Below are 16,453 nucleotides of genomic sequence, written 5' to 3'. Positions count from 1 at the left end.
TTAAGAAAAACTGAATTTAAAAATGTGAGCTTTTTAATAACCTTTACAAAGCGACATTTGCATCCGTTTTCCGGCAGACAGCTGTGCAGGGAAACCCGCGTCTTATTATTATCGCTTCACTGCAAAGCCGTGACGCAACTGACACTCCGCTGCTGCAACCCATTAAAATATGAAGCAGCCGTGCGCCGCGGATCGCCTTCTTCCTGGGGTGTCGGTGCCGTTTGTCTGGTGAGGAGCGGGGGTGTGGCGGCGCCGAGCACCCCCCCCACCTTCACCGCTTTCAACCAAAACAATACACGCCCAGATCTCGTGGATTTTGTGGCGGAAGAGCTCAGATCACGCACCTCCAGTCCCGCACCTTAAAAATCTCATCGCCTCGCGCAGATCGGTCGGAAGGATACAGACAGACAGAGGATGCGATAACCACGGTAAGGTTACAGACGCACCCCTTTCCGTTTGATTTTCAGCGCCCTCGTGAGCTTTAACCACCATCAGACTGAGACAAAGCTGTCACAACATCAGACTCACTCCAGCAGGCTGGGATGTGCCTGTGGTCTGGATGCATGGAGGGGCAATTCACAGCTGCCCTCAGGAAAAGGTTTGTTCTGTCAGGGCAGGTGTCTCATGCATGCATCATCCATCTGTCTGTCTGCACAACTTGTGCATTCATCTCCCCTCCTCTGGGTCTCCCAGAGAGCAGAAGGCCAACATCCTCATGAGGAGCAGATCGCTTTACACTTTCACTGGAGGCCTGCTGACTGCTCCTGGCATCATCTGGAGTCCCCGTGTGAACTTCCTCCCACGAGGAAATGCAAATAACGCTGTCAGACACACAACTGGTGATGGCTTCCAGACAGGAGCCACTAAACAAACATGTCCTGTGAATCATCTGAACTCTTCTTCATCTTTAGGCTCCTTAGCATCATGATCAACAAAGTGTGTCACTGCAGGCTGAGTTCCAACTGGAGACTGAATGCCTCTGAATTCTCAAGGTAAGACACCCTCCTCTTCCTCCTCCTCCACCCCCTCCTGCTCCTCTGACCTTGTGTGTTGGTGTTTACGAGAGGCAAAGCGAATTGATCCACGGCCTTCAGCGTCTGGCTGTTCCTGTCTTTATCGGCGTCCCTTTGGACTCGAGACATTTGCATAAGTGCTACAGCCCTATTTGTGGGAGGCTGTGCTGACAGTACAGTTACACGGTGACCTAAATGCAGGTCGGCTTCTGTCTTCTGCTTGTTGTCATGCTGCAGGCGGTGAACTTTAGGGTTAAACTGCAGTTCACATGTTTGGAGCCGAGAAAGGCGGCTTGAGGGGGTTTGGCAGGCTGGTTCACAGTCAGCACCAACAACTCCTCATGCTGCTGCCGCTGGTGTCATTAGTGCAAAAATGCCCTAAATGTAGGTTTGTGTTTTGCCTCTTTTATTGACCCGTGTGACATTTGTAGTTAGTGCCGGGTGATGTGCTTTTATTTAAAGGGGCAGAAGCTCCTTTAAATGTCATCAGGCACAATCATCTGCTGTTTCGGTAATGAGCAAAAAATATTCAGAAAGGTTGAATATTTACCTAGTTTAGTGTTTTTAATTAAAAACAAATGTTGTTCAGCTTTTAGTTTGCAGCTAACATAAACAACAGATTGTCCTGCACAATAAATTGAAAATTGTCGACATTTCGACATTAGCTGGCATATTGCAAAAAACAACGTAAACAGAAAAATAATGTCTACCTTCAGGACCCACTGGGGTTTTTGACATGTTGTTGTGGCATTTGTGTGATGATGGGGGACAGATATTAACCGGCTCAGTGGCCTTGTGGTAGAGTGACTGCCCTGAGATTGGAAGGTCGTGAGTTCAAACCCAGGCTGAGTCACACAATGTCTCCCTGCTTGACACTCAGCATTCAAGCAGAACATCCACTCTCAGACAAGCAGGTCTACCTAAGCTCTGCAATCATTAGAATTTAGATCAAAAGGTTGCTCTCAACAAAGAACAGCTTTGAGTTGAGAGGAGGAAGCCCTTTGCACACACTGATATGTACTTTTACAGTCCAGAATATTGATTGGTCGACCGACCCGAAAGGTGCTTTGTGCTGGAAAAGTGTTGAAGCGAGAGGCGATGCCTGGGTTTTAGCCCGTTCTGATGATGTTGCCGTCTCTTGTGATATTTAGGAAGGATGCAATTACCAAACACTGCAAATAAAAAAGGCTTTCATGTCTCGCCCTCCTGCTGTGACTTGATAAGGATGAGGAAACACACACCACGCACACACCAGCGGACGCTGAAAGTCATCCTCTTTCAAATACACTTAGGAACATCATATGCCCCCCTCCCACACCATTTTTTTTTCAATATGCTTGAGTTCAAAGGAGTCCAAGCGAGGTGGCGACCTATGCTGCTTTTCCAGCTAATAGTCTGTCCCACCATCTGCACTGATCTAGTGAGGAGTGGGTTTTATGAACTTCATAAAGGGATGGCTATTAGAGCGTCAGGCTGCAGATTGGCTGTGTGGCCTTTGAGTTTAACAGCTGGGGTCCTGAGTGCTTTGATGTGTAACACTATTAAATCATTTTTGAGAGGTAGGGGGAGCGGCTGGAACCTCACAAAAGGCCATGGTCCCTGATGTGTTAGGTAACTCTCTTTTCTTCCTTTGGGCATAAAAAAATGCACCCAGAAAACAAGGATTCAAACAGTTTGTTGTCCGTTTTTATTTCAAAAGTCACAGAGGAGAGGTTGGAATTGAGATCAACACAGTGTCATGTACTAAAACCTTTGCTTTTTGTATTTCTGATGTTGTTTGTGAGATCAAAGTTCAGGCTTTTTGTACAAATCTAGAATTAAGGTAACTGAAAACAGGAAACCTTTCTCGAAAGAATAAAAAAGACAAATCAGTTTAGTTCGGAATTATGGAGAAAAATGGACACACTAACTCAAGTGAGAAAAAAGACATCAACCAATCAGTCCTTTCTAAAACGTTTTATTCGTCAGATCAAGCAGTCACCCAAAATAATCAAATTGTGACCAAAGATCTATACATAATCTTGCAAAAAAACTTTAAGCAATCCCAACTAATTCACTTTTAAGACCTTCCTCATAAAATTTTTTTTAAAAAACATCCCACAGAATAAAGTCAAAAACTGAACTCCATCTCCAAAGAAAAGGATGAGAATAAAGAATCCTCAGTCCAGTTATTTTACAGAGAAAGTGTGGGACTCTTCTGCTCTGTAAAAAAACCTCAAATCAATCGTTCTTTTTTTACCAAAACTATAAAAAATCTAAACAAAGCCTCTGTTCTAATGCGTTGGTGTTGTGCCGTCCTCACCAATTTAAAGTGAAATGAAATCAAACGCTGCTCCTAGACTGACCTTAGCTTCGTTTGAGAACCATGTTTATCCTCCTCAAGTAAAAAATAAAAAATAAAAAATCAGAGGAAATGAATAATTTCAACTTACATCAACTTAAACTTGAGTCACGGTATCAGGACTTTAAATCTTCTTTGAAAGACTTCGCCACTCATCTAAGTGGCGTCATCAGTCTGGTCTGGACTGATGGCGCCATTCAGATGAGTGAAAGAAAATTTTAAGTCACCTGGATAAATAACAATCTTCACCAACAGTTTACATCACAGAAAAAGTCTACAAAGGTAATAAATGGTCATTCCTTCAAAAGAATCAGTTCATTACTGTTGCAATTATTTTATTCCAGTACAAATTCCACTCCGGTTTGTAAGATTTGGTATTAAAATTCATCCAAAATATATTTTTTGTCCCTTGACAGCTAGGTTCCTACAATCCTGAATAAAATCAGGTGAGTAAAGAGATCAGTTCATTTAGAATAACGCGTGTTTACATATTATAATTAGCTGGACTTTCAGATCTGTGTGAACATTTTGATGACTTTGAATAAAAATATTGTATTTAAAAATGTTTTTGAATTTCTATTATATGCGATAACAGGACTAGGGAATAACCTGTATTAATTTCCAAGAAAAATATTGTGTTACGTTTTATAATTTTCTGGGAGTTGGGGAATAAAATGAATCACAAACAATCTTTATTGAAAAAAAGGTTTTCAGTCAAAATTTTCAAAAAGCTTTTTGCTCTGAAATTTTTGTTTTAAAACCTAAATTAGTTATGACACATTTGTAGTACGCCTCGGAAAAAATCCTTGACATTCTTTACCTTTTCAGTCAATTTTCGCCCCCTCCTTTGTCTTTACCTATTTTTTTTATTTAAATATTTTAATTTTGTCTCTACGTGTTTGATATTTTTGTTATAATGCACAAGAAAAGTTTGATCTCAAATTCAGGGATTTTTGCAGTAAAAAAATGACAAAATTACTTGATTATGAAGTTTCTTGGACAAGTTCAAGTTCATTTAATAAAAACCATTGTGTAGTAAAAAAAAACATCTGTAAAAATAAAATAAAAAAGAAGCTGGGGTTGTACTAAAAAGATATATATAAATGATAAACAACCAGTAAACTTGCTGCTCTATGATGCTTCATGGTCTTATCCCCCCCCCCTATTAATACCCTCTTACCCCCCCCCCCCCCCCCCCCCCCTCTAACACCCCTCTCTCTTCTTCCCTTCTTTCCTTTTCTGTCCGGTCCAACACCAAAGATTTTCATATATGATCGAAATTAATAAAGTTTGGCCTCAATTACAAAAGGGGTTTATTCAGACATACCTTTGGTTTGTCTGAAGATTAATAACCCCTGTTGTTAAAGTAAAATATGTCCAACACAAGAGGCCCTCGGCTCTCATCTGCCTGCCCAGCTGTTGGACAGGACAAGTTAAAAAAAAAAAAGAAAAAAAAAAAGTTAGATATAAAACATTTGAACAAAAAGATAAATGTTGGAACAAATAAGTATAATGGAATAGATCAAAAAGGTCCCAGAGCATTAAAGGGTAGATGCATCAATTCAGGTTTAGAGTGCAGCCTGACTAATAAAACTTTATAAATAAAATGAAATAAAAAAATAAAATAACATTTTAAAATTGCATTTGATAGACTAGAAAGGCGGACAACTTGGAGTTTGTCCACCAGAGGGCTCCCCACACATCACAGAGACGTTTCCAGTAATATGTTGACAACCAGAACTTTGGCGTTTGGATGAGTTCTTCAAAATACCGAGCAAATTTTCAGTTAAAATACGTTATTTTATCATTATTTTAAGAATAACAAGTAAAACCGAAAAGTAATGTGGTGAAACAGGCAGAATTTCACAGTGATTTGAAGTAACCACTCCTGTCCGCTAGATGGCAGCCTTTTCAAGCGAATACAAGACTTCACATAGACTCAACTTAGATCTCCGCCAGCAAAATCGTTCACTTTGTTTGAAGCTATAGCAGTATGTTTTTAATTTTTTAAGAAAAACTGAATTTAAAAATGTGAGCTTTTTAATAACCTTTACAAAGCGACATTTGCATCCGTTTTCCGGCAGACAGCTGTGCAGGGAAACCCGCGTCTTATTATTATCGCTTCACTGCAAAGCCGTGACGCAACTGACACTCCGCTGCTGCAACCCATTAAAATATGAAGCAGCCGTGCGCCGCGGATCGCCTTCTTCCTGGGGTGTCGGTGCCGTTTGTCTGGTGAGGAGCGGGGGTGTGGCGGCGCCGAGCACCCCCCCCACCTTCACCGCTTTCAACCAAAACAATACACGCCCAGATCTCGTGGATTTTGTGGCGGAAGAGCTCAGATCACGCACCTCCAGTCCCGCACCTTAAAAATCTCATCGCCTCGCGCAGATCGGTCGGAAGGATACAGACAGACAGAGGATGCGATAACCACGGTAAGGTTACAGACGCACCCCTTTCCGTTTGATTTTCAGCGCCCTCGTGAGCTTTAACCACCATCAGACTGAGACAAAGCTGTCACAACATCAGACTCACTCCAGCAGGCTGGGATGTGCCTGTGGTCTGGATGCATGGAGGGGCAATTCACAGCTGCCCTCAGGAAAAGGTTTGTTCTGTCAGGGCAGGTGTCTCATGCATGCATCATCCATCTGTCTGTCTGCACAACTTGTGCATTCATCTCCCCTCCTCTGGGTCTCCCAGAGAGCAGAAGGCCAACATCCTCATGAGGAGCAGATCGCTTTACACTTTCACTGGAGGCCTGCTGACTGCTCCTGGCATCATCTGGAGTCCCCGTGTGAACTTCCTCCCACGAGGAAATGCAAATAACGCTGTCAGACACACAACTGGTGATGGCTTCCAGACAGGAGCCACTAAACAAACATGTCCTGTGAATCATCTGAACTCTTCTTCATCTTTAGGCTCCTTAGCATCATGATCAACAAAGTGTGTCACTGCAGGCTGAGTTCCAACTGGAGACTGAATGCCTCTGAATTCTCAAGGTAAGACACCCTCCTCTTCCTCCTCCTCCACCCCCTCCTGCTCCTCTGACCTTGTGTGTTGGTGTTTACGAGAGGCAAAGCGAATTGATCCACGGCCTTCAGCGTCTGGCTGTTCCTGTCTTTATCGGCGTCCCTTTGGACTCGAGACATTTGCATAAGTGCTACAGCCCTATTTGTGGGAGGCTGTGCTGACAGTACAGTTACACGGTGACCTAAATGCAGGTCGGCTTCTGTCTTCTGCTTGTTGTCATGCTGCAGGCGGTGAACTTTAGGGTTAAACTGCAGTTCACATGTTTGGAGCCGAGAAAGGCGGCTTGAGGGGGTTTGGCAGGCTGGTTCACAGTCGGCACCAACAACTCCTCATGCTGCTGCCGCTGGTGTCATTAGTGCAAAAATGCCCTAAATGTAGGTTTGTGTTTTGCCTCTTTTATTGACCCGTGTGACATTTGTAGTTAGTGCCGGGTGACATGCTTTTATTTAAAGGGGCAGAAGCTCCTTTAAATGTCATCAGGCACAATCATCTGCTGTTTCGGTAATGAGCAAAAAATATTCAGAAAGGTTGAATATTTACCTAGTTTAGTGTTTTTAATTAAAAACAAATGTTGTTCAGCTTTTAGTTTGCAGCTAACATAAACAACAGATTGTCCTGCACAATAAATTGAAAATTGTCGACATTTCGACATTAGCTGGCATATTGCAAAAAACAACGTAAACAGAAAAATAATGTCTACCTTCAGGACCCACTGGGGTTTTTGACATGTTGTTGTGGCATTTGTGTGATGATGGGGGACAGATATTAACCGGCTCAGTGGCCTTGTGGTAGAGTGACTGCCCTGAGATTGGAAGGTCGTGAGTTCAAACCCAGGCTGAGTCACACAATGTCTCCCTGCTTGACACTCAGCATTATGGGGGCTGAATTGGGGATTTCACACACCTAGATGTGTGACAACTTACAGGACTTCAACTTTAATTTAGAGAAAATAAAACCTACAACAGCAAGCTCCAAGCTCCGCTCCATAGAAGACTAGATCTTTTCCTCGTCTGAGCTAGTATCTGGCTCTAAACTGTAAGGCTGGATAGCTCCAATATTGCTTTCCATTTTTGCTGCACTAATATTAGGTTGGGCTTTTGAGGGGCTGTCAGCCAGAGGGGGAGAGAGTAAACAAAGGGATGATGATGATGGGAAGTCAGGGCAGGTTACTCCACCCACAAGTCAGAGGGGAATTTCTCACGAACTCCTGCCGCTCGGCAGAAAATGTCCTGTTGTTGCTGTCTCTGCTAGTTGGGAATTATACTTAATTACATTTTTTTATAATGTTTTTTTTTTTAAATCTACTGTATAAAATCTTCCAATATAAAGAACATGCATTACTAGTTGGTGAAAATCCAATCAGAGGATAAGAATTTAGATGTGTTGGAAGTTTCTTGTAATTCTAGAGTTTTACAAGAACATTAATCTTCATTTCACTAATATTTTCATACTCAGGAATCTTTTAAATATTTTTTATTCCGTCACAGTGTCTGCCTTTGATCTGGTTGCCCTTTCATCAACCTCATCATATTTGATAGATGACATTACAAATGTAAAAAGAAGGATGTGTTTACCATGGAGTGACTGTAGCTTGTGGGAAAAAAAATGGGATTGAAAGATTCAGGACACTGAGCTCTGGGAGCAAAAGTCGTAAAACCTGCATACAAACTTTGCATGCGCTTAGAGTCTGTCTGCTGTGGTGTTAAAGCACACACAGACTGCATGACTTCTCCTTTTGTGTGGAGAAACCGCCACCTAAGTCTGTTTCAATGTGCGACAGTCCAAACAGACAAAAGGTCTGCAAAAGTCATAGATGCCACTAACTCCATCTCTGCACCTGCATTTATCAGCACATGCTCACTTTTTACTAATATATTATGAGTTGAGCACAATGAGAGTGTGAAAAATTCGGAAACTGGTGCTATTTTCCATTGTTTTTGTAAATGCCAAGGGCAAAACAATGGAATAAACTGGTGTTGATGGCAATGAAGAGGAAGTTGAAAAAAGAAAGGCTGCAGTGAAAGAAGGAAGCATTTGTTGACCAAAAGGCAAAACTAGACTTATATGAGCACATATAAGGTGGTGCACTTTAATCCATTATGACCCTTAAAATTAGTGGTGAATGTTGGACAATTAGCAGCCTCATTATGTTATTAATTATTGTAGATTACTCATAGTAGTCTCTCTCTCAGGTGTTGTTTTTTCACTGGACTGTGCCGACTTCAGATTTCTCATGGGCACCACTTTGAGGGTTGTGTCATTACAAATGGAAGTGACACAACACATACAAGCAAACACACAAACTGATCAATTAATTGTTTCGGTGAAGATTACAAGCTCAGTGAGTAGAGATCATTACTAAAGATTTTAAAAGTTTTTTCCCCCAAACCAGCATAAACCACCAACACTTCCCCCAAGAAAACTAGTTATTTGTTTGAATTTTGGCTCAAAATGTCCCTGATATCAAAGTTTAATTCCCACGCTGTTTTAGGATTGACAGAACTAAAGCCAGGTGCATTTCCTTCATGTGCAGCACCATTATAAATCTACTCAGGTGTGATTTTTCTGTTGTTTTCTTCTCTGGCTCACTGCAATAGCCTTCTCCACAGCCAGAAACGAAACCACTGCAAGAAATCCAGACTGTTATTTCATGGAAGCGATATGGTTATCAGGCACTGTATTGAGTGGCACGCCATTTTCCAAAACAAGAGGATCTTTTTTTACTTTTTTAGCTGCTTAGGTTCTTTGAGTTTTCTGAAAACTAAAGTCTCCCAGTTGCTGTAGGGGACAGAGTGGACAAAGGAGGAAAACGGGAAAAATAAAAAGGGGGATCTGGATACCGTTTTTTGTTTTAATAAAAATGGTTTAGTTAAAAAACAATGTCCCGTCAACCCTTTTTAAAAAAAAAAAAAACGTTTCTGCTGTGAAACCATCCTGTATGCATGAAAGTCTGCACATCAGAAAATTGACCCAAAAAAAAGGAATTTTCTTTTTTTATTTATCTTTTTACAAATATAGAACAAGCTCCTTAAAATATCTCAACAGGTAATCAGAACTATACTGATCTATTAAAAAGATACAGGATGGAGATATGTAATGGTTGATCAAACCAATATTTAAACATGAACTGAACTCAAACTGTTTAACAAAAGAATCCAGACAAGAATAAACACAAGATTTAAAGTCTTTTAGTGGAGAATAAAGGTGTTACACCAACAATAATTAACATAAATTTAAGGCACCAAATTAGAATCAAAAACAAGTCATCACATTTGAAACTGGCTGGCTACTGTCTACTTTTTTCTACCTTCTTTTCTGGCTTCAGCACAACTCCAGGATACAGAACGCAGCTGAACAAAAGGATAAATAAATGTATTTATTATAAATAAATGTGTGCATCTTAAAAAAAAAAATTGAAAATATAGACCCATAAATTCACTGAACTGTGGAAAAGAAAGCAAAGTGTGATGTTGATGATGAGTTGGTGGTTGCCACCATTTTGGCATGGATGTGGCAGCATGCTGCACCATATATCGGCTTCCCGTTGGGCAACTATGCTCTGCAGATGTGAGTATAAAGGGAATCTTAAAACCCTGAGGACTTGCAGGAACATTTAATAGGGATCCATGCATGTTAAATTTTAATGCATCATTTGGGAACTTCCTGTTCTTATTTTCTTCTTATGATTTAGACAGAGCTAAAGAGAAGGGACCTGTTCCTCCGTGCTGCAGATCAAACATGAGTGTGTATAAACCAAATATTTTTTAACCGTTAATCTGTTTCTTTAAATAATCTCCCTTTTTCCCCCGCCAAGTTCTCAGTGTCTCTCTTGCTGTAATTGGTCGGATTATAACTAAAACCAAACCCTGCAGCTATTTGTGGAAGATCAGTGGCTTTTACACGGATTATGAATCGCCTAATAATATATTTGGAAGCATTTGCGTTTTGATCTGCAAACTGTCAAATTGGGCTAAGCTGCACTGATGTGTAAATGCAAATCAGTTATTCAAGCCTGCGCCTCTCCAGCAAATAAGCCGTTTCCTCCGTGCACAAAGATTGCAGTTGATATCTGAAGTTGTTAGGACAAAATCAGCGCAAGCTGACAAACACAATTGAATTTGTGAAACGATGAACAGCCGAGAACTTGTTACCGATCACAAATGGGTCATATCTGCCTTCTAGCCGCCTCAGTGAGGTTTTTCTTCCATCTGCCATGAATGCGTTGTCATTCTTTAACCTGTTTTTGTTAAAAACACCATTCACTACACTTCACTTCACTCACTGTAATGGAGAGAAGGAGATGCTTAGCTCAAACAAAAGCAGAGGGGGAAAAAAGCACTAGTTAGAAATGGGATGAAAGCTTCTTTGTTGGCATGGCAACCTCCTGATCATCCGCACGGTTTAGGTCTGATGCTGGGCGGGTAAGGAGGAAAAGGGGTCCACCTGCTCCTCTATGATCGGCGGGAGCAGATCCTGGATGGAGCTGAGCTCACGTCGTGTGTTTTTGCTTGATTCAATAAGGATGACGATGCATTAGTGTGGAGCGTGGGGCAGACAGTTGTCAAAATGAAGGAGGTTTAGAATCCACTGTATATTTTTTTTTTCTGTTTTTGTGTCTCGTAGCGCCTGCTTTACGTGGCTTCTCTGGTGTCAGGAGACAAACACCTCCACAGCCACTCTGAGCTATTTTAAGCTGCTCGCTGTCAGAGTCAGGCTAGAGAATCCTCCTCTGCGCTCTAAAGAGACAGTCACCCTGAGATGACAAACCAACATCCCATCGTCTTTTTTCCCTCCCCTTCCTAAAGCATTGTTGTCTAAATTCTGCTGTTGTTTTTTCTTTGTTATCCTCAATTGTTATCACCTGGACACTTCCTTTTTTCTGCTTCCCCTTTTGTCTTTTTCAAGCCTGTGTGGTCTCAGTGAGAAAACACACAAATCAGATGAGCTGCAACAGTTTGCTACAGAAGAACGGAGCAACATCCCTCAAGGGACCCAGTTAGCTGTTTTCAGTTGTAAGGCAGAAACAGAACAATGTAGGAATGCAGTTATGGCAGCTTTGTTTTTTTACTATCTATTAGCTAAACTGAGATTTTGTCCCCATTGAGCTACAGTTCATATGGACTGATGTCCTTTTTCAACGTAAACTTTAAGGGTTTTTGCATAATTTCAAAAATGGGACGAAACATAAAACAGGTAATCTATACAACGTCATGTAAGTACTTGATTCTTGTTTATGTAGCAGCTTTTACGGGAAAAAAGGGAAATAACAACAAAAGTAACGCAACTATATCAAAATTAGAGATGAAGTAAATCCAAAGAAGATTCAATTTAATGCTCTGAAGTTCAAAAATGAAAAGTTGGTAAGGATGAAGAAATTGGAGGAATTTGTGCCAGTTTTGCTGTTGTGAGACTCTTTGCAGGACTCTTTGCTCTTAACTTTGAGCTCCGGGGCAAAGACCAGCGTCGGGTTTTGCTTTATTTAGCTGTAGACGTTTTTTTGTTACACAACAAAATTGATCAGATAAGATGGAATAAAAGAAAAAAAAAACAGCTGAATGTCATCTGCACAGAAATCATGTCAAGCATGGTTGAGTGTGAAAGTGTGGTGATGTTGACTTGAGGGATCACTGCAGACATGGTCATGGACGGTTTGGCGGTTGGCTCAGCGTCTGGCGTCTAGAGCTGGATCAGGTTGGTAAACACACAACATCCAGTTCATGTAACTCTATGAGGCATAAAAAAATAAAACTAAGGGAGACTAGGAGTCACAGGGACAGATGGCTGTCCTAAGGCTTGGTTCAAGGCAGCCGTACCCTTTCAGCTCAAAACAATGCTCCCCAAAAGAGAGAAAATAAAAGCAAACAAGGCAGTCGATGACAGTTCTTAGTTTCTCATAAATATAGCTGTGTGTTTGTTTTTATCCTCTGTCAGCAGAACACAAGTATGCAGATCAAGCAATTGGGACCCTCAGTAGGGCTGGGACCTACCCCAAGCCCTTACAGAAGCAGGGCATGAACGTGTATGTGTGGTGTGTTTAGCTGCACTGTGCTGTTATGTAACTGTTCTCCGCTCAGGGACAAACCTAATATACTTCATTCCTTCAGATTCTTCTTCTTTTGCTGGTTTGTGCACAGATCATCCAGGCACCTCTGGGTGTCATGCATGCGCGAGCTCCTTACGGGTGTTGTTTTTGCACCTGCACATGTAGGTGAGGAAGCCACTGCATGTGTGCGTGTGAGCGTCAGCTCCCGCAGCCTCACTTTCCATCTTTTGCATCATTTGTCCTCGTCTGATCCGCCCGTCTCTCTGGATGCGGCGCTGTCGTCTTCCTGCGCCGTCACCTCCTTCCATCCTTCTTTGACTTTTTCTCCGTTTCTCTCAAGAAAAGCAAACTTTGAGATCTTATATTTTCCATAGGAGAAACAGAAAATGTTGCGTAAGAGCCAGTAGAATCTCTTTTTCAACGAAAGGTTTTATCAGTTTTAACAAGCTGATCAAACCTTGTGAGACTGACTAGATGTTATAATTAAACACATGTGAATTTGTATTACAAAAACGATCATTTATTCATTTTTCATGAAAAAAAGATAACATTTTGACTCGATTACCATTTTCTGTTACATTTACACCCAAATGCATGTACATACTGTGGTGGAAATAAAAAGCACAGCTGACAGATAGAATTTGAAGTTTTAAGTCTCTGGCACGACTTTAAACATATTTTTCTTTTATCGGGGTAAAAGTTTGAAATTCCAAACATAAGATTTGTTTATTTGTGGAAAATATTTGAAAGAAGAAACTCAAGGAATATGTTTCCAGGATTCATTCCCTTTAAAACCTGATAAAGGGGCAGAAATAAAATGAAAAAAATTTAACGGATAAATAAACAGAACAGAACAGATGATTATCCCTGAGAGAGGATCCATACCTGGATTAGTTAAACTACATCTCCCAAGAATATTTGCTCACATATTTTTGAGCCAGAGAGAATTCCGAGTAAGGATCCTGATGTTGGAAAATTGCATAAAATCCATCAGAGATGCAAATCTTGTGCATCCTCATTTGTTCTGAGATCTACTGAAAAACTCCCCATGCAGTGTTGCTGACATGACCTGTGGAGTGACTTCTTTCAGTCTTTGCATGTGAGTAAGAGTGTTGCTCTTTAAGTCGGTGAAAGCTTTCATCAAGCTTTGCATTGATGAACAAAAAGACCCTGGCCTTGCAGCTCGGTGTTCAGTTCAATCATCATCAAATGTAAAATCTGCCATCCAGTCCTCATCTGAGAGCTCAATGATGCCTTTGGCTTTCCTTTCTCAAACCTCAGTGTGGCACTTTGGCCAAGCAGAACCATCTGACAGCTGTGTGGTCACTTCATTTAGTCTCTTGGTGATGCAAACACTGAAGTAAACTATTTCAGTCTTCAATAACATGATAATAACACAGTGCAAAATCACTCATTTCTGATGTTTGTCACCTTATCTCACAAACGTTTCAGAAGTCTGGCATTTTTCCTCATCAGATTTGGACCCACTAAGGTCCAGTGTGTCCATGCATATCATTTTCCACAAGGTTGTCATTCCACAACAAACACTAGTAACTGGGCTGGGTCACAGATGTCAGAAGGAGAAAAAGCCTAAATGTAGCACTACACATTGCAGCTGAACTTCCTCAATGTTCTCAATCCTTCTTGCAAGGCAGGACTCACAGGCAGATTTTTTTTTTTCCAGAGCATAACGTTGCAGCAGAGGTCCTCTTTGGGAAATGCCCTCTCTGAGAATGGCTTGGTGTTTTTTGGGATTTACTGGGAAATCAGAAATCTGAGAGCTGCTGCATCCCTGATTGTATGAAGTTTGTTTAAAAAACAGCCTTGCTGCTTTCGTAGATTAACTCGCAAAACATCTAATGTCAAAACTTTTTAGCATGGGTTACATTTTTGGATTTCTGAGAATATTGGGTCTACATTTTGTTGAAAAACCCTGCATTCTGTGTATATATATATATATATATATATATATTTTTTTTTTTCTTCAAATATTTACTTTTGATTGTCACAAATGGATTCAATAATTTGCTGTATTGATTTTTGTATAGAGTCATTATTTTCTAGAACAAAAACAGTAAAAAAATTGAAAAAATCTTCTAAGTTTTAGTATAAAGCGTTTTTTTTAATTGACCTTTGGAGGGAACTACAAGGTCATTTGTGACCTGGGGGCCATAATTTGCTTAGATTTTTATCTAGATGTTTCATCAGAGGTCAGTGTGTCCTGAGACATGACATGGTTTTAGATTTTAGTTTTATTTTGAAACCATGTACCTTAATCCTTGATAGATTCTAACAGTAAACAACCATTTAAAAGAAAGGTCAGATGGCTTGCATGTATCTTTTCCCTCTTTTGCTTAATTGAAAAAAATGTACATTTCAGTGCATTTCTGGGACCGGATATTGATTAGATTGTAAAACCCCTTCAGTCATGTCTCGTTCCTTACGTCTTCGTCGTCTCCTCCTCCTCCTCGCCCAGCAGTCTGTTCACCCTTTTATGCGGCTCTTTTACCTTGCTGCTTTTAACCCCGCTCCCTGTCTTCCTCTAAGGGCCCTGGCTTTAGCTGATTAGAGTGGCCCTGCTTGCTTTGATTAATTGGATGAGCCTCGTCTGAGTGCCAGTCTCCTCTCCTCAGCTCCCCTGTCCTCCTCCTCCCTCCTCTCTACAGGCAGCAAAGCAAACATGGGGCTTTCAGTGACATGATGACATCTGAAACAAGAGGGTGTGTGAGCAAACACTGCTCGCTTCGGACTGAAAGTGACTTTTTTTTGGCCTTTTAAGATTAGCTCCTATAAAACAAGTTTAAGTGATGCAAAACAAGTTTAAGCTTTTAAGCAGAAGCCAAGTAAAACAAATAAAGTGAAGGGTTCACTGTAAATTGCAATCTCTCCCAAAGGGGTGCTAGCTCTGGTTGGATTTACTCATCGGACAATGTAATTTGCATCGAGTGTGCGGTGGAGCATCTCATTCCTCTTCTGACTGCTCCACGCTAGAATCTGACTTCGGATAATAGTTGGCAGTGAAATTCTGTATCCTGTCAACCTTCCTTCTGTTAATTCATCCTTCAGGCATCTGTCATTCCACTCAGCTGCTCTCTTGTCTTTCACCTCCATCTTTGCTGTTCTCCTCATCTGCTTTCAGTTGTGTGTTTTTGGTGACGTCCACAGCCTGTCTGGGAAAGGGCATTTGGTGCAGACTAACCTTTTTTTTCCTCCCCACTATCTTTTCATTGCTCCTTTTGGTCCCCAAGTCGTGACAGACGAGCCACTTTAAAAGGCCGCACACAAAAGCCGCCGTGACAAAACCGAGCGATCACAGGGAAAGTCAAATGTTCTGCTTTTTCCGTCCAGGCTAAACGCAATCTTTGGAGATGCAGTGCTAACCAGAGAGCCCCCAAGCAAAGTGCTGCATCTTTTTTAGAATAGCAGGCAATCGCATGAGCCAACCGCTTGGTTGTTTTCATGCGGCCCTCCTTCCATTACAGGCAATTTTTATCAACAAACCAGGACGCTGAAAGCCAGAGAGGCTGAGTGCAGCGCTGTGCAAACAGCAGGCTCGTGAGCGCGTGGTCTCTGTTTGATAACTGCAGATAATGGGCTCTTTATGATGTGGAACAATAAAGGATAACAGAGTGGAAACCTCATTCCTGTAATTTTCAGCAGATTTTTTTGTCATTGGATAGAGAGCTGTGTGTTGTTATGCTCCCATTTCAAACTTGTTTCCATGTTTAGTCAATCAAATGATCAGAATCAGTCCTGATTGTGGCAGATTGACACATTTTGAAAAAATGAATCTTTTAAACTCAAATATTAACATTTAAATAAAAAAATGTAAAAACATTGTTGGATGAATTAAACCTAGAAGCTTGCAAAACATATAACATTATTTTATAAAACAAATCATAAAAATCAGGTGTTTTTACTTTCTATCCAAAGCTTTTTATTATTATTTCTCATGAAACATTTTCCTACTGGTCAACAACAGGCAAAAAACTATTACTACTACAACGACTTCTACTATTACCACTA

At 40.9% G+C, this 16,453-nt stretch overlaps 1 protein-coding gene across 7 annotated transcripts in view; it reads left to right on the top strand.

Moving 5' to 3' along the window:
• Window positions 1-284: 284 nt before the first annotated feature.
• tex2 (testis expressed 2) overlaps window positions 285-16,453 on the top strand; it is a 28,515-nt gene continuing 12,346 nt past the window's right edge. For 3 of the 7 annotated variants that reach the window (XM_078950886.1, XM_078950885.1, XM_020705328.3), the window contains exons 1-2: window positions 5,480-5,789; window positions 6,273-6,353. The gene's annotated coding sequence lies outside the window, so the exon portion shown is untranslated. Of the gene's footprint in view, window positions 429-911; window positions 993-5,478; window positions 5,790-6,272; window positions 6,354-16,453 lie in introns of those variants that run through there. The other 4 variants (XM_078950883.1, XM_020705329.3, XM_023957571.2 and 1 more) reach the window with 3 other exon arrangements.

This window comes from Oryzias latipes, chromosome 8, assembly GCF_053564925.1.
Source record: "Oryzias latipes strain Hd-rR chromosome 8, Olatipes_Hd-rR_3.1".
NCBI classification, from domain to species: Eukaryota; Metazoa; Chordata; class Actinopteri; order Beloniformes; family Adrianichthyidae; genus Oryzias; species Oryzias latipes.
Note: the sequence above shows the minus strand (reverse complement) of the source record. Positions and strands in the feature narration are given on the sequence as shown.